We start from the raw sequence: 25,959 nt of genomic DNA, 5'->3' as shown, positions 1-25,959 counted from the left end.
AAGTTGTGACCTCCCGTCGTCTCACATCATTTGCATCACCATGTTAATACCATGCAATGAATTCCGAAATGATTCTCCCAATTCCTTGTCCAAGTTTCCCCAAGACTTACAGGCAAGAGCGAGCGAACAGTCCCCGCACTCCCTCTTCGAATTCATATTTTTCTTTAATTTTTTTTAAGCACTCTGGCTTTTTTCAGAAGTATCCATTTCTCCTCAACTGCACGCAGTTTGAGGATGGCGACGGCGGAAAACTTAACTTTACGGGAGTGGTGGTGGGGGGGCAGAATGGTTTTCTAGGCAAGCCCCGCGGATCCAACGGTACAAGATACTCTAGGCTGCAGGTGAATAAAACTCGCAGCGAAGCGTGGAAAAGACCCAGAAAAAGTAGCGCGCCTGCCTGACCGGAGGGCGGCCGCAGCGTTTGTTTTAAAAACAAAACACAAGAGAGAAACAGCCTCCTGAGGAGAAAGCGGCGGGCGGGCGGGCGAGCGGGAGGGACTTGAGGGGAGCGCTGAGCGGCTCCGAAAAGGGGGAGGCGGGTGTGATTTGTTTGGTGACCGGAGCCAATAAGAAAGCGTAGGCTTCGGCAATATCCCCATGCGGCGACCGAGAAGGGAGTCAGACCGAGGCGTCCCTTCTCGCGCCTTCTCGCCCGGCAGCCCTCTTTTCCCACACGACTTCTCCCGCCTTGGCTCCGCCGCGAAGCGTGGCACCGCGCCGCCGTCAGGAGGGAAATAAAAGGGAAAACGCGTCCCGAGGAGCGCTCGCCGACTACTCGGAAGAGTCTCCGAGCCGACGGGGTTTGGGAAAGGAACCCAGCGAGAAGCTTCTCTCGATCCGGAGAGCAGAAGCCCAGGGCCGGCGGTTGCCGCCTTGGCTCAGCTGACAGGTAAAAAGCCGCCCGAAGGGACTGTGGAGGTGGCGGCGGTGCCTTTTTTGGACTAGGAAGCAAGGAGCGGGCGGACGCCGAGTCCCTTTTCTTTTCTCAGGGCAGGCAGAAGACGCGCGCGGGCATTGGAATTCCACACATACCCCAATAAAAAAAGGGTCAGAAGCGTGATCCCCCCCCACTTTGGGGAAGATTCGACACCCCCCCCCCCATTTTTTGCGGGAGCGGGTGGGGGGGGGGCAGATAGTGTAGCATCCCAGCCCGCTTTTTGCTTGCGCTCTTCAGGCTTTCGCGTTTCTCAAATCAAAATCGCGGCTTCCTAGATACTGAACTACCAGGCAGGCGTGTAAGGCACATCGTTACATCCCGGTTTGTTTGAAGCAAAAAGGGGTGGATCGGGTTGTGCTCCGTAGCCGAAGACCATGCTTCTTCTTATCGCTGCGCATGTGAAAATTGAAGGCTAAAGCCCTCAATATATATTGTATATTGTATTTTATTTTGTATTTATATTTTATATTGTTATATTTGTGTGTGTGTGTGTGTAGGAAACAACACTGATTGACAGTTAATTCCACATGCTGTTGTGCAAATGGAAATGGAATAGTTGTGCAAATGAAATATTCAATGAGAATATTCCATTCCTTCAGATCTAGGATGTGTTATTTGAGTGTTCCCTTTATTTTTTTTGAGCAGTTTATATATCTTATATCCTAGATCTGAATAAATGAAATATTCTCATTGAATATTTCATTTGCACAACTATTGCATTTGCACAACAGCATTTGAAATTGACTGTCAATCAGTGTTGTTTCCTCAGTGGACAGTTTGTTTTCACAGAAGTTTGATTTACTTGCAGTTATATTCTGTTTTATAATATAATTTTATATTATATTGTATTTGTGTACACATACACACACACACAGAGTATAAAATATAATTGATTTCTCTCCTCCCACCCACTTTGTGGTAAACCCAGTTTTAGGATTAAATGATTTTGGATAGGCCTGGTTTAGCGTAATTAATCCTAAACCATTTTTAAAAAAATAACCCGGCAGTTTTTTAAAAAAAAGTTCTAAGGATTTATACCAGTTTAAGGATTTATACCAGTTTATAACCATACGCTTTTGCACCGCAGAATGTGATTTTAATGATTTGAATCAGGAGTTGTTACAGGGATAGAAATTCATCCTTGCTAGGAGAGGAATGTTTTGTTTTAAAGGGAACCAAAACTTGGAAATAAATGTGATAGCTTTTGAACTGGACCTAAACATTTAAGCAAGCTGTTGGACACAGAAACGTGGAGAAAGTTTTAATTTGAGGTGTCAGGAAGTGTGCTAGGAGTTACCTAGTTTTCTTTAAGGAAGATTTTAGGAGGATAAAAGGAATAGCTTGACTTTGTTTTCAAGAAAGCAACCTTCTTAAAGGAGAAAAGGAGGAGGGAGTGAGGGAGAGAAGGATGGGAATGTGGACAAGCACTCACCTTGAAAGCCTCTTGAATACTGTAAGTTGAACCTGGGTCCCAGCCAGTTCCAATCGCTGTAGTAAATGGTTTTTGATGTAAAGCTACAGGAATCCAAACAATGCCTTCTGAATCAAATAGCAACAGGTGCATGGTCCACTCACTGGGCCTTAATTAGCACTTTGCATATCAGGCCACATTGGTGGTGCTGCATGCTAATTCACTATGAAATCTAACATCCGTTCAGGTTCTTGACTTCCCACCAGCACAAATACAATGCAGGCACTGTGTTTCCTTGAGGGTTTATTTTCTGTTTTTTTAACATGTTGAATAAGGTAAGGAAACAAATATTGTTGAAATCATTGTTCTGGTATGTTGTGCCGTGGACTGAAACCAAGCAAATGTAATTTTCTTTAACCTCTGTGGGTATATTTTTTTTCTAGCCTTTCTTCTTTTGTTATCTGTTTATTATAAACTTGAAAGTAGAGACAAAGAACACACTTTTTGAATGAAGGCTGATAAGGAAATCGCCAACCCAATCCATAGACCTTGTGGACTAGAAACTGAAATGATTTACACCTGATCCCGAGCATTTCCAGGTGTAATGAAAAATACTGCAGCTGGGAACATATATATATATTTGCCCCTTTGAGCTTATATTTAGCTTTTCCTCAAGAGATGTAAAGCTGGCTCTCTGCTTAATTTAACTGTAACATTTGCTGATTTGTCATATATATGAATCCTCCAAGTCAAATAGTTGGAGTCAAATGCTATTAGTTTTAAAACAAAAGACATGTTTTTAGCAAATAATTCAGAAGGTGAATTGCTTTCAATTCAGTGGGACTGCCTTTGGAGTAGAGATGCAAGAGTTCTAAAGTTAGTCTTTTGAATACATTGCTTGTTCCCAAAGTTGCCTAGGGAACATGGGACACATTTATTAAAACTACACTTATAGGTAGAAGACATTACTTAGATAAAGGATTTTATCTAGCACTGGACTGATAGGATATTTGTAATGTAACTTTTTGGAAGCTCTTGGCTATACTTTCGAAAACAATGTGAGAGTCTCAACTTAAAACTGGAAGTGAGTAATGAACCTGCCGTTGATGTATTCAAGAGTCAGCTTCCTAAGGAGAGCTGATTATTCAGGGAAGCAGTGGAGGAGGTCTTGTTCAATGTTAATGCTAAACGTTTAACATAGCTATTATGTTAACAGTGTCAATAGCTCTTTATATCTTTCATCAGTTATTTAAATTAGTCTGTGATATCAGAAACTTGCATTAGCAACAGATTTTTATTTTTTAAACTTTTTTTTAAAAAAGCAACAACTTAGGACATTTAGAACAACCAAATTAATAAAACAACAGTAAATAGTTTTGTGATAGAAGTTGAATCTGTTTCTTTTGGATGGGCGAGTCCAGCGGAAGACAAGTTTTATTGAGCAGAGGAAATAATCTGAGATAAAGGGATGAGTCTTTTCTTTACAGACATCTTCTCCTGTGGTTCTTGTACTTAATTCCTCCACTCAATCTGTTCTTTTAGGGTTGAAGGATCTTCAAGCAGGGAAAGGAATGGTCCTGGCAAGAGAATATAAACTATCCAATGCTGTGCTTTTTTGTGTTACAACAGATCAATTCAGCTATCATTTTAGACATTGCTAACTCTGCTTTATATAATTGCTGGATTTATTTAGGGAATTGTGTAATGAGAAAATATGGAAATCTTTGACTGTATCCTTAAGATCCTTTTGATGAAGGAATAGGTTCTCTGATGAGGAGTGTTTCTTCTTCTTCAATTGTATCAGATTTTTCTGTCTTTTCCCTGGAGAAACCCCTCCTTAATCTGTAAATTTTAGCTGTACATCTGATAAAATGCAGTTAACAGAAAGGTGTGAAGCTCCTTAGTAAGAATAAGCCTCTAGTTTTTTTTCCTTTTCTGAGTCTTATACATGGGGGCACACACATATGAAACAGACAGTAGTAATAAAAATACTTAAATACATGAGGGAGATTTTCAGTGGCTCCTCATTGCTTTAGTTAGCAGATCTGCAGGAAACTCAAGACAAATCCTGTAAATCTGTCTGCCTTGTGGCTTCAATCATTCAGGATGGCTGTCTTTGCTGTAGCAAAGTTCCACCTATTGTAGGGAATGAACAACAATTATATATAAGTGGATCGTTTTATTAGATACCACCATATCCTTTAAACTTGTGAATTGGGGACGCTATTATATGCAAGTGTTCAAGTTCAGGGTTTTTATCCCATCTTTTTAATTATAATCCAAGGCATTGAACATACCTAATACAGTGGAACCCCGACATAAGAGCTGCTCTACTTAAGAGCAACTCGAGATAAGAGCTGGGAGGGGAGAGATATTTTTGTTCTACTTACAAGCCCAAATTCGAGATACAAGCGCCAAGGAGCTGTCTCCTGAAGCCAAACGCTAACTTCCGCGTTCGGCTTCAGGAGACAGCTGCGAAGCGGCGCGCGTGTTTTAAAAGGTTGCAGCCGGCCTGGGGGGCTCGGGGGGGTGCTTGCAGCTTTCTTTCTTGCTCTTTTTCTTTCTCTCTTTTACCTTCCCTTCCTCTATTTCTTCTTTTCTTTCTCCTTCCCACCTTCTTCCCTCCCTCCCTCCCTTCACTCATTCCTCTCTTACTCTCCCCTTTCATAAGTTTCCTTGCTTCCTTCCTCTGTTCCTGTCCCTTCCCCCTTTCTTTCTTTCTTTCTTTCTTTCTTTCTTTCTTGCTCTTTTTCTTTCTCTCTTTTACCTTCCCTTCCTCTATTTCTTCTTTTCTTTCTCCTTCCCACCTTCTTCCCTCCCTCCCTCCCTTCACTCATTCCTCTCTTACTCTCCCCTTTCATAAGTTTCCTTGCTTCCTTCCTCTGTTCCTGTCCCTTCCCTCTTTCCTTCCTTCCCACCCTCCGTCCATTCATTCACCCATTCCTCTCTTGATCGCTTAAAGCCGGTCCCTGGTGCAAAAAGGGTTGGGGACCTCTGTCCTACAGGATTGGGTGGCAGAGAAGTTGAACATATGTAAATTTAAAAGTTTAAGAAAGTTTACAAGTTAAGTGAAAGAAACTTCATTATTCATTTATATGTACATGTACATTTCTTCATTAAAAACATGTCTTTCTGCATAATTTAGACTAACTTTGTGAGTTTTTTGAGGGCTGGAACCAATTAAAATTATTTACATTAATTCCTATGGGGAAAAGTCGTTCGAGATAAGAGCTGCTCGACTTAAGAGCCCAGGTCCGGAACGAATTAAACTCGTATCTCGAGGTACCACTGTACTCCTGCCTCTTCCCATTTTCCCCACAATGACAACCCTGTAAGGTGAGTTGGGCTGAGAGATTGACCGACCCAAACTTATCCAGCAGCTTTCAGGCCAAGAGAAACCTAGAACTCAAATCTCCTGGTTTCTAGGCTAGCATCTTAACCATTCTCCAGATTTGTTCTACTAGTTATTATTTTGTAATTCACCAAGCTGTCATGAAGGGTAGGGTTGTTATTGTGGCAAAAGAAAATCTCTGTATTCATATTGTTTCCCCTATGCTTCAATTTAAATGTTTTTCTAAACCTGCGTGTTCTTATTTTTCCTTGTTGGGAAACCATGATTAACTATTATTAATTCTAAACAAACCTTGGAAATTTTTTCCTGGTTATAAGTATAGCGGCTGGAATGGTGTTACAAAAATGCTCTTGATGCCTCTAAATTCAATTCCACACATGCTTTTTCAGTTAAATTCTGTGTAGACACACAGTCATTGTGTGGTTTTTGAAAGAGATGTCAGATCTCTTGAGGCAAATTTATATACTATTTATTATTTGCAGAGCTTATAGGCCATTTCAATTTGAGCCCAACAAATTGAATTAATGTTTTTTTTAATCAAAAGTCATATGGAAATGCTACTTTTCCAGAGTAAGCTTATGCATATTTCAGAACCTGCATTATCCTGAATATCCAATATAGATAGGACTGTAGTGAAAGATTCCCAGGAGCGGAAAATTCTTCCTTTTTCTCTTTTGGCCAAACTAGTAGGTCAAATAATGGCACAATTAATTAAGTTGTTAACCTAAGAAAGGGATCTCCAAACTCTTCACTTCATCATTGACTTCATGAAGTTTCATATTGTTTATTGGTATCCAAAATTATATGGTGTGAATATAATTAATATTTGAATTATTATTATTATTATTATTATTATTATTATTATTGTTGTTGTTGTTGTTGTTATCTAATGTATTATGTAATAATAATAAAATATGTAATATTTAAATATGAAAAACCTACATTTTCATTAATGGGAAGGATGCTTCTGATAAGTAACAACATAAGCAGTGACATTTGATTGGAGAATGAGTTTAAGTTGTAAGTCACTATACTCTTCCAGGTTCCGTCTATTTAGATTCAGTATATTCAGGTTCAGTCGAGCGTGAACCAAACAGCAATCTTAGGCAGCTAAATGTTAGCATTGTATAATGTTAGCACTGTACACGCCTGACTAATGTAACTTTGTCATGATAGATAGATAGATAGATAGATAGATAGATAGATAGATAGATAGAATATTCCTATTGATCCACAGCCATTTACTGATGACTTGGGTAGTTCTATTGACCCTTGAGAGTTAATATTGATCACTTTGGAGAATTCTAAGATAAATTCATCAAAGACTTGAGGTTTTCATCTAGAGTGGTTATTATAGGCAATCTAAATCCAACATTTATAAACCAAGTTTGTTTCTTTCTTTATATTAGGACGTTTGAAGTCTCATTGAAAAATGTTATATTATGCAAGACAAATTCTGTCCTGGACGTAGCCAACAATGTCATTTGGCGGGACCCAGGAGAAGAGCCTTCTCTGTGGCGGCCCCGACCCTCTGGAACCAGCTCCCCCCAGATATCAGAGTTGCCCCCACCCTCCTTGCCTTTCGCAAGCTCCTTAAAACCCACCTCTGTCATCAGGCATGGGGGAATTGAAATTTTTTCCCTTCCCCCTAGGCTTATAGAATTTATACATGGTATGCTTGTTTGTATGATTGGTTTCTTAAATTGGGGGGTTTTTAGACTATTTTTTAATATTAGATTTGTTACATTGTTTTCTTTATTGTTGTTAGCCTCCCCGAGTCTTTCGGAGAGGGGCGGCATACAAATCAAATCAAATCAAATAAATAAATAAATAAACAAACAAACAAACAAACAAACAAATAAATAAATAAATTTCTTCCAAGTAAAATGTATTATTTCAAGGGAGTTCAGTGGCATGTTTACTATGACAGTTAACGGAACATTGAAAGTCAAACTAAAATCCAGGGGAAACTGATAAAAAACACATTGCACTTGTGGAGACATGGCCCAGCAATATTGGGAAGTTTAAAGTTTCATTTGTTGGTTGTTCAGGCTTCATCATATGGGCATTTATAGCCAGCCCTTTACAGTTGTGCCAAATTTCACAAAGCTTGAAATTTGTAATATGTCATTTTAGTCAGTTCTCTGAAATTATCCTGCTTTTATTGTTGTTTTCCAAAGATTTTATTGAATTCTTGGAACTAATGACCTGAGTTAATATTTAAGAAGACACAGTGATAAACAATCTCAAAAACAAAAGTATATGTGTAAGCATATGGCAGTCATAGAACTGGCATCTTGTCTAACTGAAAGAGAATATTCTGAAAACTTGGGTTTATTGTTGATTGCCAAATCATGCAGTGTATCTGTATAAGAGTACTTTTAAAGAACAAAGTTAGAGGTCACATTACTGCTTCTCAGATTTAAAAACATAGCACAGGATGGCACACTGTTTAGGTGCCAAGATGAATGAGAGTAAATACTTGACTAATGGAATAAGCAAAGATCTCTAGCTTAGAGCTGCTGATTTAATAAGCTGTGAGGAATATAGTAGAGTTACCTTGCAATTTGTTCTGATGGTGGGAAGGCAATATATTTACTAATATCAGGAAAGAATAATTAATGATATCAAATGGACAAAAAGAAACCATTGGTGTTTTAGCAGTGTTTCTGGCTTTGCTTGAGGAATGAAATTGAATATGTAGGAGATGGTATTATGTTGTTTGGATTTGTTGCTGTGTAGAGAACATTACTTGTTCTTATAGAAAATTAAATTGCTTTTCTATCAAATAGCAATTGGTGCATTTAGTTTAATGACTGTAGCTTAAAACAATGAAGAGAGCCAAGAAAGGAAATTATAAAGTACACACAATTAAGTCAGGTCAGAAGCCCTGGATTCTGCATCCCCTCCCCTTGGCCATAGCAAATATGGGAGGAAGCACCTTTGCTTTCCTTTTTGGGTAAAAGCTGATTTGGAGGTGAGCCTGTAGCACAGAGGTTAATATCCTGCCTTGCTTGCAGCATGCTACAGGTTCAAATCCCAGTAAGGGTATGTCTGGCTGATGAGACCATAACAAGGTCAAAATACAGTGGTAGCTCTACTTAAGAACGCTTCTACTTAAGAACTTTTCTAGATAAGAGCCAGGTGTTCAAGATTTCCCCCCCTCTTCTTAAGAACCAAGATGTGGTTGGTAAATCCACAGTAACTGAATTTAAACATGCCTGGGATAAATGTACTGTATATCCATCCTAAGATAAAATACAGGAAATAGTATAAGGGCAGACTAGATGGACCTTGAGGTCTTTTTTTGCCGTCAATCTTCTATGTTTCTATGTTTCTAAGAAGATCTTGCACCTGTGACATTTAAACCAAGGGGGGGAAAAACTACTTATGGGACTTCCTTTGAAGACTATTCAAACTCTACAATTGGTCAAAGTGCAGCAGCCTGTATGTTGGGATGTGCTGGTTATCAAGAACATGTAACACCAATATTGTGCATTGGCTCTGTGTTGGCTAGCAATGATGTTCGCTGATTTTGCCCTATAAAGCCCTAAATAGCTTAGACACTTTCAGAGGTATCTTCAAGGAGAATCAACCCATCCTGTCTAACCGTTTTGAGAAAGGTTCCTAGTTGTTTTGCACTTCTGTGAAATGTGGAGACTGAGGCTAGGAAGTGTGGAGTCTTAATCATGGCCCTATGAGATATTTTATGCAAAATCTTATAAAAAAGATTGCCACCTTCTCTTAATACCATCCCTGAAGATTACAGGGAATATTTGATAACTAAGGTTTGCCATCATTTTTTTTCCTGTGCTTTCTCAGTTAATACAATTTTTATTAGTTTCTATTATTTTAATTAGCTTTTTCACTGACAATATTTTCAGCATTTATGTTATAAATATTTTAGTTGTCACTTGTAAACCAGAGAGTTTATTATACAATACATCAATTTATCATCAAATGTCTGGAAAGCTGCAGGTTCCATGAACCTTTAGGCTAAGGACACAAATGGCTGTTAATGGGGTGGGGTGGGGTAGGGGGGAAAGTCCTCTTATGGAAGTCCTCCTAGGAAAGTCCTCCTAGGAAACTCTGCTGCGATTCTTGTCTTTGGGAATGATCCTGCCATTGGTGTGGCTCCTACCCTTATATTAAAATACAGTTTTGAAAATCTGGTTACTCTCCCAGGATTTAGACAGGCTGATCGATTGTGGACTCTCCTTTTGTCTTTTTGCCTGTTTTGATTTAATTGGACTTGTTTTGAATACTTTGCTCTTCCAGTTTAGTTGTATCTGTTGTATGCTTTTCGTATATACATTCTAAATTGTAAGATGTCCAGAATTATTTTGGAACCAGGCAGCTGGTTTAGGAGTCACTGAAGGAGAGAAAATCTTTTTTTCCCTTCTTTGATTTTCTTTCTTATCCTACTTCTTCATATTGTATGTTGTTTTTTAAAATGAAACAATCTTTCCTTTCCTGCTGACTTTTATAGAGCTGATTACCCTTGAGTCACATCTTAATACAGCTTCTTAGCTAGCTTTGTGGATGGCAGCACCTGCTGACTTGTTGGATTTAGAAGTTTAGCAGGGTTAGGACTGATTAATACTTCCATGGAAGACAACCAACAAATTCTACTTTTGTAGACTAGGCAGGGAAATAAACAGACAAACCAACAATATCAAAACATTCTGGAATAATTTAATTTAACTTAATTGATTTGATTTATATGTCACCCAATTCCATATCAGGGCAGTTTACAACAATAAACAATACAATACAAAGTTACAATAAAAAGGTCAAATAATAAAAACAATAAAAGCCCCATTAAACTAACAATAAAACCGAAAGCTAAACTATCCAATCAGACACACATACATACCAAATCAATCACAGATGTTAACATTCATGACCCCCAGGCCTGATGGCAAAGCCAGGTCTTCATGGCCTTTTGGAAGGCCAGTAGGGTGGGAGCAGAGGGAGAGAACATCAGAGGGTAGTTGGTTCCACAGGGTCGGGGCAGCCACAGAGAAGGCCCTTCCCAGCAGGCCCACCAACCTGTGAAATTATTGCCAAGAAAGCAACTTGGTTTTGTTGATCCTGTCATCAGGATCAAGACTGATTTCAGAATATCTTTGTCTTTAAACACAGCCTCCCTCTGGTTCATAACAGGAATTGGAGAAGAGTCGCAATCAATATCAGGTTCCTACCGGAATGGGGGGGAGGGGTGCACTGGTAACAGAAATGGAGCTATAGGTGACCAGCAGGTCCTCATGAACAGGTAGATCACTGTTATGACCATTGTTGGGACCAGAATTTCCATTGCTTACCAAGGTGGTTGTTAAGTGAATCACACCCATCTTTATGCGGTTTTTGAGATTATTGTTAAGTGAATCACTGCAGTTTTTCAGTGAATCATTGTCAATAAGCAAATTTGGCATCCCCTGTTGCTTGTGAAAAGCTGGCTGTGAAGATTGAAAATCGTGATCACGTGACTCTGGGATGGTGAACCATCATAAATACATGCTGGTTGCAATGAAACCTTTTTATTGGTTTATCAAAATTATAAAATACAAAGAAATATTCAAAAAAGTAAATAGATGCCGGTTGCCAAATGCCTGGAATTTAATCAAAGGAACTATGACAGTTGTAAGTGCGAGGATTGATCATAAGTTGCTTTTTTCAGATGCATTGTACATTTGGACAGTTGCTAAATGAATGGTTATAAGTCAAGGATTATCTGTACTCCAAACTGACACTCAGTCATTTCAAATTTACTAATTTAAGAATTGATTGGTACGTGCAAGTGAGATCATCGGGAAATTCCAGGAGTAGAAAATCAGGTGGGGGTGGGGGGATTCAAGAAGGCCAAGAAGACAATGCAGTCATATCAAAGTATATTTTAAAACCATAATGTACATTTTTCCAATTTTTTTGCTATTTCTATGGGTCAGGCACACATGCATATATGTGTGTGTGTGTGTGTGTGTGTGTGTGTGTGTGTATGTATGTATGTATGTATGTATGTATGTATATGTATGTGTATATGTATATGTAACATATTTTTGCTGATGATGAAAAGGAAGGGAGACTACTACAGATCTGTTTCGGGCTTATTTGCCTTCATCAGGTAGCCACATCATTTTTGTGGGATTTGAACCTGGGGCCTCTGCCTTGGTTCCAGCTTCTGCGCATGAATAGAGCATCCTTGATGACATTCAGGTGGGTGAGTGGAGCCTCCTGCTGCCATTGCTACCGAGACACCTGAACTGGGGTGAACCAGTTGAAATCCACCACTGGATTCACTCTGTTTTCTTGAGTACAATGCTCCAAGGAATTTAGGCTAGGGGTTGAGGAGTCAGGTCTCTGTCTCTTTCTCCCCTGCAGGGATTTCCAAGCCAGCCAGTCTCTTAACCCCTCCCCCTACTCTAAATGCAGATTCTCTCATACCTGCAAAGGAATTATTTGTGAGAGGGAAGGGATCTGATATTGATGAGGATGAGTTTCAAGGTATGATTTTCTTGGCCCTTGAAGTTTTCTTGTGTTCACATTATGCTTATGGGCTTTTCACTGAAATGTAGTTGACTACCATTGAAAAACAGCCTAATGACTTTAATCTGATTGGATCTTCTGCTTGATTAGTATTTTGCACATTTCTGCAAAAGTTTTATTTACCATAGTTTTTGGCGTATAGGACACACCTTTTTCCTCCCTAAAAAGGGCTGAAAATTTGGGTGAGTCTTATACTTTGAATGTAGCTTTTTCTTCCAGCCCTACTAGGTGCTAATGAACTTCCTGGCTTCCTATTCCTCCCAAAGAAGATTTTTCCCAGCCCTAAGTCTTTGCAGGCTTGTTTTCATTCTTGCTACCAAAGCCCTACATGGCATTGGACCAGAGTACCTCCGGAACCTCCAGAACCGCCTGCTACCGCATGAATCCCAGCAGTCGATAAGGTCCCACAGAGTTGGCCTCCGGGTCCCGTCAACTAAACAATGTCGTCTGGCGGGCCCCAGGGGAAGAGCCTTCTCTGTGGTGGCCCCAGCCCTCTGGAATCAACCCCCCCCCCCGGAGATTAGAACTGCTCCCACCCTCCTTGTCTTCCGTAAACTACTTAAGACCCACCTATACCACCAGGCATGGGGGATTTGAGACACCTTTCCCCCAGGCTTATTATAATTTATGTTTGGTATGTATGTGCTGTTTGTTTTTTAATTATGATAGGGTTTTTAGTTTTTTTTAATATTAGATTTGTGCCAGTATAATATTGTTTTTATCGTTGTTGTGAGCCGCCCCGAGTCTTCGGAGAGGGGCAGCATACAAATCTAATAAATTATTAAATTATTATTATTATTTCTCCCTGTGAAAAAGGCTTTTCCAGTCCTAACTGGGAGATAAAATAATGTGCTGAAGCTGAACAGACTAAGGACTCTAGCCAGATAAATACCTGGTAGGTAGATTTTCCCACCCTATTTTCCTCCCCCAAAACTAAGGTGCGTCTTATACTCTGCAAAATACGGTGTAGATTCCAGAACAATTTCTATCATAACATCCGTCCCCTGTCCTAATGTTTCTTCCCCCCCCTTTTTTACTAGTATCATGTATATAAATATTATTATATCTTTGTATATATACCACTAATACATACTTGACAAAACAAACAAATAAATTGTATTAACAAGATGTATTGCATTTGCAAATACAGTGATCCCCCGTTTATTGCGTCCCCAACCATTGCGAACAGGGTACTTCGCTATTTTTCAACCCGGAAGTCAAAATACCATCTACGCATGCGTGCCCGGGGCACGCATGCGTAGATGGCAACCGGGAGATCAGCTGCTGGGCGGCTTCCCTGAGTCTTCCCCCTCTTGCTGGCGTCAGCGAGGAGTTTCCCCACCGCCCACGCAAACTCCTCGCTGCCGCCCGCCCTTCGCCCGCCCACGCCGTTCATTCTCGCCGCTTTTGAGCTGAGTCCGGAAGCGAATTCGCTCCCGGACTCAGCTCGAAAGCGCCGAGACAAGCCGTTCCTTGCCGCTTGCTATCGGCGCTTTTGAGCTGAGTCCGGGAGCGAATTCGCTCCCGGACTCAGCTCGAAAGCGCCGAGAGCCAGCGCCCCCCAGACCCCCAACCCGGGTTTGGGGGGCTGCTAGGAAGCCCTCCATGCCGGCGGCAAACAGCCGCGCCGCCCCCAATCTTCGGCTCCTCGCTAGCGCTGTGGGAGTAAAAACACCATCTGCACATGCGCAGATGGTGTTTTTACTTCCGCAGCGCTACTTCGCGAAAACCCGCTCGTTGCGGGGGGTCCTGGAACGGAACCCTCGCAACGAGCGGGGGATCACTGTATATCTTTGCGAGAATCCCTATAATTCAAACACTGTTACAGGGATTCCTTTCTTATTCTGAATCAGGGACCGAAGTACAGTAGGGGTTTTATTTTTATTAGTGAGCAATGAATCTTGGCAACATTCTTTTTCTGTCCTCTGCAGGAAGGAGAACTTGAAAAACTGAAGAGATAGCTGCATGGATTGTTTGGCTTAAGTCAGTGGTTCCCAACTTGGGGCCCATGCCCCACAGCAGGATAATTTGATTTTTAATGGGGGCAATTGGAGCCTTGTTTAAAACCAAGTTAATGGCCTTTTAGGTTAGGCTTCACTTTTTGAATAGTAAGAATTATATGTCATGGGGCATCAGGATTTTAGAGATGCTTGCGTGGGGCATGGCCAAAGAAAGGTTGGGAACCACTGGTTTAAGTTGAAGCATAGGCAGAAGTGATACCTATTTCTCACATTGTTATACAATCTGCTGGAAATAAGTTTTATTTGTTTGTCCTGCCTTTATTATTTTTACAAATAACTCAAGGCAGGTAACATATCCAGCACATTTTCCTCCCCCCCCAACCTCAACAACCCTGTGAGATGGGTTGGACTGAGAAAGTGAGTGGCCCCAGCCTGACTTTCATATTAACCTCGGACCTAAACTCATAACCTCCTGTTCTCTAGTCCGATGTCTTAACCACTAGGCCAAACTAGTTCTGAATAACAACAGCTGTTCCAAATATGATGTTATATGAAAAAAGACTAATATATTTCGATAGAAAATTGAGAAGAGTAATTGAAGGTTTATAATAATCTTACACATGCCAAATCAGAACTGTCATTTCACTTCAATGTTGAATGGAATTTACCCCCAATCAAATAATATAAGCTGAGAAATAAAGGAATTCAGAGTTTGGCTAGGAGTGAAAGTAATTTCCCCCCTAAATTATTAGGTTGTCCAGCCTTAAGAGAAACTAATGGCAAATAATTCTAGTAATAATCACCCAGGCCCTCCTTTTCAGTGGAGGTCACCTTTTCCTATCAACTCATCTGACTGACTTTAAAATGTGTCTGTAAGCTGAAGCCAGAGTTCACATATATTTACCCAAATCTCTTTCACATATATTTACAAAACGTCCTTACAGAGATAACTTAAATCAAGAAAATATCATTGTTTTAATAAGGCACATATAGGACATTCCTTCTGGATTCCTTTAGGCTTATTCTCTTAAGAGCAAACATACCCAGTGCCTAAGCAAGACACATTTTCAGTTATCTGTTGGGAATGGTTAGAATACTGGACACAGCCTAGAGAGAAATGAACCCTGTTTGAACTGTTCACAATCTCAACACAAACTGTACATAACTTAGGGGTTCTTTTAATTTGCTCTTATCTCTGGACTCTCACTACTGTCTAGGTAGGAGTATGTTTTGACTACAAGGGCTACTCAGAAGTATAAAGAAAGATATCCAAGATGCTTTCCAGCAGCTATCCATTCTATTTTGGCTACATTCTTTTTCTTCTCTTTGAATGTGTTTTGTACTTTCCAAACTGATTGATAATTTCATGATTACCAAGGTTTGGAAGAGGAAAAACGTGTTTTCAGAAGTTGCCAGGTAGAATTGCTTTGTAAAAACAAGCTTTGAAATGTAATTGTTATGATACCGGAGTTATTCAACAGGCCAATGCACCAGAAAACAATCTCTTTCACTGTTTTCTACTCCTGCCTTTAACATTCCGTGAACCTTCAAATTATCTTCTGTTCTCCTGCTCATTTATTTGAAGCAAGTGCTAATTTTTCTATAAATCCGGGAAGGAAATGAAATTATTTCCCATTTTAAAAACTCTCAAGGGGGAGGAGCTCATTTTCCATCCAGGAGCCATTATATTCAAATGCATTTTCTTTTTTAGAACTGGAGCTACGAAAGCATTGTGGATGGTCACTCTGCCTTTTTTGTAAGAAACAGGATCATTGGCAAGGGTCTGTGAATTTGACACATTCTGCAATGTAAAACAGAATTTACTTAATTCATTTGTGGAGAAGGGGATTAATTATTGTATTGCAACCTGCAGAAGATCCCAGCATTTATTATTCCATCTTCTGTTATGTAGGTTTTTAAAAAAAATAGATTGAAGAGGGTCCTGAAATTGATCGGAGGAGTGATTAATTTATTATGGAGCATAGGCAGGGGTAGGCTACTGCCCGGATGAGGGAGGGGGAATGCAGTGAGGTAGTGAAAATGGAGCTCCACCCCAGAGTACCCAATTTGCCCTGAAAGATGTTGAAAGAATATGCAGGCTGTCCTGCATAAGCCACGCCCACAGTGTGGTAGTAAAAAATTTGGTAGCCCTTCACTGAGTATAAGGGTTCTGGAGTATAGATGTTATACTGAGTAAGGTTATGTTTCTTGGGTGGGTTCTCTTCTTAGAGCAGGCTTTGCTGGTTAAGCAATTTGTCTTATGCCCAGGTTTTAGAGTTTTCTTACGTGTCATTTAAACAAAGCCTCTTACTCTGAGAATACCCAAAAGAGCTACAGAATTCTTTGAAGAGGTGCTTTGCTCTGATGAAGGTTCAAATGAAGCACCCACTCCAAAGTCACTCTGAGATGCAATGGCACACCACGGCTCCTAAGAACAAAGTGAAGCAGCCATGTGGCTCTGCTTGTCTGTGCTTCACGGCCCCTCCAATATCTGCTGGCATTTGCTAAAGCTGGAGGAGGCTGTTCTATAGGCACAGCCCCTACTCAGAAAACTCCTTCAGCTCTGTTGTATGTGTGTAGCTTGGCTGGCTGATTGGGAGTCTCCTCTCTGCCTCCTCCTTAAATGAAAGGCACAGGCACATATGAGTGGAGATGACTGCAAGAAGACTCTTCACAGCCTTTTGGGGGTGTCAAGCCACATATTGGTAGAAGGTTTGTGAGGAGATGGTTTGCAGTGTTCACAGTAGTGCAGAAGCTTGAAAGATGGAGTGCCTTGTTGAAGTAAATGTATTGCCTCTTTGCTTTTGATGAAGAGGTTTATATCATTTCAATAGCACAATACTCTGTCAAAGTGAATCTAACTCACAGGTATTTAATTTAATTTAATTTAATTTATTAGATTTGTATGCCGCCCCTCTCCGAAGACTCAGGGCGGCTCACAACAATAATAAAAACAATATTCCAGTGAAAACAAATCTAATATTAAAAAGTACATAAAACCCTATCATATTTTAAAAAGCAAACAAACAACATATACATACCCAAACATAAATATAAAAAAGCCTGGGGGAAAGGTGTCTCAACTCCCCCATGCCTGGCGGTATAGATGGGTCTTGAGTAATTTACGAAAGACAAGGAGTGTGGGGGCAGTTCTAATCTCCGGGGGGGAGTTGATTCCAGAGGGCTGGGGCTGCCACAGAGAAGGCTCTTCCCCTGGGGCCCGCCAAACGACACATATACAGGTCGTCCTTGTTTAGTGACTGCCTTGTACACTGACTGTCCACAATTATAATGGTGGTGAAAAAGCAACATTGGGACCATTGGGTCCTTGCAATTTACACTGCTCAAAAAAAATAATAAAGGGAACACTTAAACAACACAATATAACTCCAAGTCTGTCCACTGTCCACTTAGGAAACAACACTGACTAACAATCAATTTCACATGGTGTTGCGCACATTCAACTTTGTACAGAACAAAGTATTCAATGAGAATATTTCATTCATTCAGATCTAGGATGTGTTATGTGAGTGTTCCCTTTATTTTTTTTAGCAGTATTTTATAACCTTTGCAGGTCTGTAAAGCAAAGAAAATTTGAAGTGAGATCATAAGCACAGTCACTTTGCTTAATGTCTAGTCTGATGTTTGGTTGCTAACTGAGAACTATGTATACCATCCACACTTTTTTATGGTGTATGGAGAGCAAAATCCTGAGTTGGGCTGTCAGCAAGCTCAAGTGTCTGGATCATCAGTGTAGATTCCTTTGAAGTTAAATCTTCATTTAGTTGTAATTAGATTCTAACTTTTACTGAACATTACAAAATTTAGAGGCATATTACAACCTTCTGCAAACATCAAGAGTTTCCTTTCTTATTCATGCAGAGCCTTTCCAAGCCTTCTTAAAGTGGTGTTGGAGTGGAATGGATGGAAGAACTTCCTAGAGAAGATAGATTACTCTTTTTTTCTGTCAGCACAATTGATAGGTCATCTCATTTGTCCTCTCCTGGATTAGTTTATATTCTGGCAAGTTCTGAATCCCATGACCTCTGTTTGAGAAGAAAATGAGCAAAATGAGGAATTTCCTTTTCTATTTTGATTTTTTTGTTAGGGTGCCAGTGGTACCTCTACCTAAGAACGCCTCTACTTACAAACGTTTCTAGATAAGAACCGGGTGTTCAAGATTTTTTTGCCTCTTCTCAAGAAAGAACCATTTTCCACTTACAAACCCGAGCATCTGAAACTGTAACCGGAAAAGGCAGGGAGAAGCCTTCGTGGGGCCTCTCTAGAAATCTCCTGGGAGGAAACAGGGTTGGAAAAGGCGGGGAGAAGCCTCTATGGGGTCTCTCTAGGAATCTCCTGGGAGGAAACAGGGCCTCCATCCTCCCTGTGGTTTTCCCAATTGCACACATTATTTGCTTTTACATGGATTCCTATGGGAAAAATTGCTTCTTCTTATAAACTTTTCTACTTAAGAATCTGGTCACAGAACGAATTAAGTTCGTAAGTGGAGGTACCACTGTATCTCCTTTAAGTAACTTATGAGACTGTGCCATATCCCACTGACAAAATCGCTAAATGAGAAAATTCTTGCCTGGATGCTTACTTAGTCACTGAGGAACAAGGCTGAGCCTGTAATGTATAATGTACCCTGTTGAGCTAGATCCCTGAAAATCTACATAACACTGCACTTTATTATATAGAGTATGTGGAACACACTTTTTCCTAGAAGATTCTGTCCACATTTCCTTAATATTTTTTATTAATTTTTTTTGTATTTTATTTGATGACCATAACCCCCAAGATTCTGCTGATGATAATAATAATTTTCTGAATAGTATATAGGCCAACAAACTGGCTTAACACATCTAAAAACAAAATAAAGAGAAATGTATACAAATTGGCTCCCCTTCACCATTCATAGTATACTATTACATAACAGTGCTGAATCACTGCCCTGCCCATGGGATCCTTATTTAATCTAAATGTATTGCTTAATTAACTTTATTTTATTAATCAAATGTACATAGTAAGCCTGTCTCACCAAAAATGACTCTGGATGACAATTGAAATTGTACTATTTGAATGCTACCTGCAGCACATATAGTGGGGGTGGTGGGGGTGGTTTTTGTCTTTAATGTAACTGAAAAAAACAACAAAAGTTCAATGATAATAGGCATAAGTGAATCAAAATTCAGAAAGGATAGACACATAGATGATAGATAGGTAGGCAGGCAGGCAGGCAGGCAGGTAAGTAGATAGGTAGATTGGTACATAGGTGGTAGATAGATGGTAGATAAATAGTAGATGATAGACCATAAATAGCTAATTATAGCTAATTATTAGCTGATTAGAAAGAAAGAATGGAATAGTGTAATATAGTTTTAAGGGAGAGATAATAAGTTTGTAATAGGAGTGAAGATCTTAAGCTTCCAAATAGGCCAGAAATTCCCGCCTCTTTGAAATAGTCAATGGATTGCTGTAATTAGCTGCAAGAAAGTAATATGCTGTAGCCTAATTGTATAGGAACACATGAGGTTACAACAGGGAAAAACGTGTTCAGAAGCAGAACAAAGTGTGCCATGATACTGCTTTGAAGAAACTATCCTGGCTATGGGGGGAAAAAAAGGAAGTGTAGGTTAATCCTTAATGTAAGGCAAATTCTTAAATTGTTGTGATATATCCTGGAGTTCTCCAGATAGCAAATCAACTCTGTTAAGTGTTGTTAGGGAAGTAAGTAACAGAATGCCCGGCCAGTGACTTATCCCCGGCCCGGATTTGCGGCAGGGCCAGGGAGACGCGGCTCCCGGCGCAGCCGCCATCTTGGAAGATTTCGCGAGATCCCGGCCATTTTGTGTCATCGGCTCAGCCCGATTATGTCATCGGGGGCGGAGCCTGCCAGCCCTATAAAAGGGGCTGCGCAGGCTTGGGGCCTCCTTTTCGCCCCGACGACGAGCAGGCGAACACCCTCCCTCCCTATCTTTCAGTGTGCTACTGTGGGTCGCCCTTAGGGGGCCGAATAGGAATTTTTGGCAGTCTCGGTATTTTCTGTGACTGTTTTTTTGCTTATTCCACACTGTGGTGAAGGATGGATGGTTAGGGGGTGCTTTGCTCCCCGATTAGTTTTAATTGGCTTACCTTTGGTCATTGGGTTGGCAGATTAGTGGCAGAAATTGGGTGGTGTTTAGCAACTGCGTGTTCTCTGTTGGGCATCTTTGGGGATGATTGGCAGATTCTCTCCAAGGGCTCATGGTGCCTTTAATTCGATCTGAGCAATTGGGGAGAACCTGCCTTTGGGTCTCGCCCATTTCTATCCTCTTTCAGGGGTTAGACGGCGAGACCTCCCACATGCATTCGCATGGCTGGGATCCAGGTGAGGGCGTGGCCCCTTCACCTGGATCAGCATGGAACTACGCCCATATGTTGCCCCGGAAGTTTTTCTGATGTCATTTCCACCCCAGAAGTAATTGTTTGACCCTGCAGGTCCTTGTTAGGTTGAATTAAATTTATGCTAATTTAATTAATAAAAATGACCCAGTTTTAAATCCAGCTCTGTGTCCGCATCGTTACTCCGCCTCTGCTGCAAATCAAAATATAGCCTTATAGAAAATTTCCAGAGCTATGATGAAGGTGCACTTGGATTCACCTTTGATAACTCTCATTAGTAAGGTCCCATTGTCATCTCCCAGTTTAAATACAAAGAGAAATCAAACAGTTTTACCTATCTATTTTTTATTTGATTTTTAGTGCACTCTTGAACTGTTCACAAAAACCAGTCCCTTTATTATACTTTTGACTCACACACTCTTTTGTTTTAACCAAGATCTAATAATAGATCTATAGCTCATAATAGATTAGCCGTAATTACTGCCCAGTGGTACCATTACTAAATTCTTCATTTGTACAGGGGGTTGCATTGCACCAAAGGAAGATTAGGGTCAGCTCTGCATTGCTTAAACAATTTGCCTGGTACGGCATTTGCTAAGATGAATGGGGAAAAAAAATAAAACAAAAACTCACAGGCACTGCAGTGAAAGAGCAAAGCAGTAATCAATACACAGACTTTTGTTACATGAGACCAGAAGGAAGGGTTTAGGATTCAAGCTAATGTGGTTTTATTTGAGTCTTATTCTGATAAACACCTCTTTTTATGCTTAATTTAAACATGGATATTTCCAAAACAACATGCCTGAGTCGAAGAGGACTTTTGAATGACTCAGTACTCTTTAGCTAACTAGCTATGTCCTCGTCCTGTTGTTCTCCCCTCTCTTCTCAGAATATTGTAACATTCCAGGAAATTTTCAATTAAACATTCTCTTGCATCCAAATTAGGAAAATGTGGTTAAGAATTTCAGAGTGAGATGGGATGTTAAACCATGTTTTGAAATTGGTTTCAGATTTTGTCATTTTTCCAACTATTAGGAAAGTACGGTGAATGGAAAACTTTGAGGTTATAGTAAATGCAGTGAATGGAATGGGGAAGAGACAGAATGCCATGATACAAAGTTTGTAGGAGTCCGTTAAGTCAAAGTGCTAATATTTTAATTGATTTTGATTACTATGTTCAGAAGATTAGATGGGTGCTTTAGTGTGGAACAGTAAACAAAGTTAATGTTTGCAATTGGATAGGAAAAAATGGTAATGAAAATAGAAATTTTCATTTTAAAATGTGCATTCCTGTAGGTTGAGTGATTCATAAAAGTACATTGATACATGAAATAAAACATATCCCCAAACACACTTACCCTGTTATCACTCAGAATTCTCTGATAAGGAAATTCTTTCCCTTCCTTTCTTAAGTGCTGCAGGGTGTTTTTTTTTAAGAACAAAACAAAAACACGATAATAAACAGTGATTTAGGAAAGATGGAAAAAACCTACAGGATTATTTCCCCTTAACTAAAATACTGACCTTAGTCTGACAAAAAGTAAGCCAGTGCATGAACAATTCATTCATGTTTTACTGTTAACCAGAGTATAGGAAATTAGAGAATGAAAATAACAAAAACAAATGCATGTGTTGCTTTCCTTCTCTCTAGCACAATAAGTGGTAAATATTCTTTCCCAAATTATTTAATTTAATGTAAAAGACTGCATTTCTCTGGCAGAAGACAACTAGATCTATAGATAGATCTAAGGTATACAGGAAGTCTTTATAAGTGTGGTCATATCAAATCATGTTAATGTTAACAAGTTCTTCTCTGGATTGTTGTCATCTAGAAGTTCAATGTCATAATCTCCATTCTCCAGATGTCTGTTTAGCTTCACCTGATTGTTAAAATTTTGTGTTGATGCATAAGCAAAGCTGTCTTCTGTTGTCATTTTTTTTAAAAATCAGCCTGTTCTTTATTTTGAATGAAATCTTTACACCACCACCCCCTTTCTACTTGAAGTACTCATAAAGCATATTAAACAATCACTCTTCTTTTAAAATATCAGGGATTTCATCATAGCAAATCTAAATGGCTTCATTTGCTTCTGAAAGAGTAGATCTCTCTGAATGTGAGTGCTCTTTCATTTAATAAAGGATAAGCTGAACAAACCACTTCTCTGCTTAGCAAAAATAAATTGCTTACTCTGAAGAGCTGCAGCCAACAGACTGTCTGGTGGCTAAGTTAAAAATTCTTAATATTTAATTAGGAATGTTCTTGTGCCCCTTCCCTACTTTCCTTTAAGAATTAATCTACCACTGTAGTATTTAAAGTTGTATAAGTTGGAAAGAAGGACAAGGGAGGATGCAAGAGGGCACAGTCTTGCATTTTCCATAGATGAAATGTTACTTTAGGATAGAGGTGAATAACATCTAGAAAATTTAGAGAACATCAAAAACCAACTATCTGGCAATAGAAGTGAAGAGGAAGGCTCTGGATGAGTGGTTAGAGAAGGAATAACAGAAATGTTTTGTCATTTATTTATCTTTTCTTCTTATGTATCTACAGGAGGAGATTTTATTTATTTATTTATTCAATTTTTTATGCCCCTCTTCTCCTTAGACTCAGGGTGGTTTACAACATGTTAGCAATAGCACTTTTTAAACAGAGCTAGCATGTTGCTCCCACAATCCGGATCCTCATTTTACCCACCTCGGAAGGATGGAAGGCTGAGTCAACCTTGAGCTGGTGATGAAATTTGAACTTGCAAATCTAGCAGTCAGCTTTAGCAGCCTGCAGTACTGCAGTCTACCCACTGCGCCACCTCGGCTCATATAATGTCTGCTATATGATTCTTTAATTTCCTAAACCATTGTAAGGAAAGGTATGGTGTATCTGAAGACATTTTCTAAACTAATATATCCCAAACTTTTCCCCTCTGGGCGTGTTAGGCTATCATGCCCGTTGTCCACAGCAGGGGTGAAAGGCTCCCAATTGGCTCGTGCCTGTCAGTTGTTGGAGAGCTGGTTGCAAAGGGAGTGCGATGCTTCGCCCACTTGCCCGGATGCCGCCATTTGCGTTCTTTTACTCTCTGTTGCATGTGCAAAGTTTTCTGTGCATTGGTTGCCGATAAGTTTCCGGTCACAATAAAGCCCTTCATGGCATTGGACCAGAATATCTATGGGACCGCCTTCTGCCGCATGAATCCCAGTGACCAGTTAGGTCCCACAGAGTTGGCCTTCTCTGGGTCCCATTGACAAAACAATGTCAATTGGCGGGACCCAGGGGAAAAACCTTCTCTGTGGCGGCCCCAGCCCTCTGGACCCCACCCCCCCAGAGATCAGAATTGGCCCCCCCTCCTCACCTTTCGTAAGCTCCTTAAAACCCACCCCTGTCGTCAGGCAGGGGAGTACTGAGATATCCTTTCCCCCTAGGCCTATACAATTTATACATGGTATGTTTGTGTGTGTGCTTGTTTGGTTTTTAATAAGGTTTTTTTTTAGTTATTTTAAATATTAGATTTGTTATATGCTGTTTTTATTATTGTTTTTTAGCTGCCCCGAGTCTATGGAGAGGGGCGGCATACAAATCTAATAAATAAATAAATAAACAAATGGTGGCATCCAGGTGGATGGGTGGAGCCTGACGACTGACAGGCAGGAGCCAGCCGGAAGCATTTCACCCCTGGTTCACAGGGGACACTGAGGAGACCCCCAGGAGACCTGGAAGGTGATCCCACACCCATTTAATCCAGTGCAATAAACATGTGGAATCAGGAATAGCTTGCTGCTCCTTTCCTAGACATTTTCTATTTCTCTCCTACAAAACTGGAGAAAAGTGCTCATTATCGTATAACGTTTTATTGCTGCTCACTTGGCTAATTTATTTTTTTCAAATGTGCCAATAAAAACTTCATCGTTCTCTATCTATATCACTACATATTGTCTTCCCCCTCCTTCTGAAATCGTAGTTTCTATGGAAACTAATTAAGATTCAGTGCTATGTCTGTATCTGTGGCAGTTCTGCTGCATATGGCTCTGAGGCTAAAAGGAGTGTGACCGGCATCCATCGGTCAGCCTTCCAGTTATCAACCACAGTTATAGCACTTCTCTTCCAAATTACTATTTTGATGGCCCTTTCTGAAAGCTCTGCTTGTACTGTAACTAAGATTCAAAACATTACAGGAATGTTCGCCAAGCCATTTTTACTTGATACCTCCTTGGTCTGGTTTCCCCCTTTTTGGGGAAAGAGTGCTGTAACACATATGCCTGGCTGCACAAGGAAAAAAAAATAAAGGCTTTGGGTTTAAGACCTAAGACAGTATAGATGAGTTTCAAATTACAGACTGAGACCTCATATTATACTGAACCCCAATATAATTGTAATGTGAACTTTGTTTTAGTGTGTAGTATGGAGCCAGAATATTATGTCTTTATAAATTTATGATTTAGTAAATTCGGTTAAATTTCTCTAGATAAATATATAGTGGTTTATGCAATGTGTGAATTGAGTTAAAGATATCTTATGCCTCTAGGTAGGTCAGATGATGTTTAGATTAATACATTGTTCTAACAGGAGACCTCTGGAGAACAGAAGCTCAGCACCAATAGAATAGTTGACTCGGGTTTTCTGTATATAATGCAACTTCGGCCAACAGACAGTTATGCTGGAATTATAGAGCCCAGAATTCCCAAGCAGCATGGCCACAAATGAGAAAGGTTGGCAGGGGAAGGCTGTTTAAAATCAAAACTATGATTGAAAAATAACAGATAATCCTTGCCATTATCATAAGGTTGAACCAGGACAATTCATGATCCGCAGAAGGCATCTCCCTGCCCCCAATCTCCAAATTGTGGAGTAAATAAAGAGTGGTGCATTTGTTTCGTAATTCAGATAGATGGGAACATTTTCTACTTTGGCCTTCCGCTGGCTGATACTCTCAGAATTTGTTGGAACTACATCATCTATAATTCCTAGTCATTTGAGTTGATGGCTGTGGGAATTGTAGTTTTAACAGGTTTGGAATGGTGGATTTACACAACAGAACTCTGGCAGTTTTTAGCATATTACATAATACCTAATTTAGGAATTAAGTAAATATAAAGGCAACATTCTTCAGCATTTTAAGTACTATAGAATCCGTGTCATACTATGGCCAACATATATATTTTATTTTAGCAAGTAAGGACATGATGGACTATGGTGCTGTGTGGAACCAGAAAGCTACATTGTAAAACCTGTTTAATCTTCAGTTCACCACATTTAAAATGTTATTGTGTTGGCTGAACATTGTGTGTGAAGCCACTGTTTTAAATCCTTACAGTTCAGGCAAGCGGTATTAGAAGACTTGACCTGTAACTTGGACAGCTGCCAATACTGAGACTT

The 25,959-nt window shown here is 39.9% G+C and overlaps 1 protein-coding gene across 2 annotated transcripts in view; it reads left to right on the top strand.

Annotated features, from left to right (window-relative positions):
- Positions 1-290: 290 nt before the first annotated feature.
- The window catches only part of GREM2 (gremlin 2, DAN family BMP antagonist), a 35,880-nt gene continuing 10,211 nt past the window's right edge, over positions 291-25,959 (top strand). Inside the window, exon 1 of one of the 2 annotated variants that reach the window (XM_070734024.1) lies at positions 291-341. The gene's annotated coding sequence lies outside the window, so the exon portion shown is untranslated. Of the gene's footprint in view, positions 342-549; positions 890-25,959 lie in introns of those variants that run through there. The other variant, XM_070734023.1, reaches the window with a different exon arrangement.

The sequence above is a fragment of the Erythrolamprus reginae genome, chromosome 1 (genome assembly GCF_031021105.1).
Source record: "Erythrolamprus reginae isolate rEryReg1 chromosome 1, rEryReg1.hap1, whole genome shotgun sequence".
In the NCBI taxonomy this organism is placed as follows: domain Eukaryota; kingdom Metazoa; phylum Chordata; class Lepidosauria; order Squamata; family Dipsadidae; genus Erythrolamprus; species Erythrolamprus reginae.
This window is presented reverse-complemented; position numbering and strand designations above follow the sequence as displayed.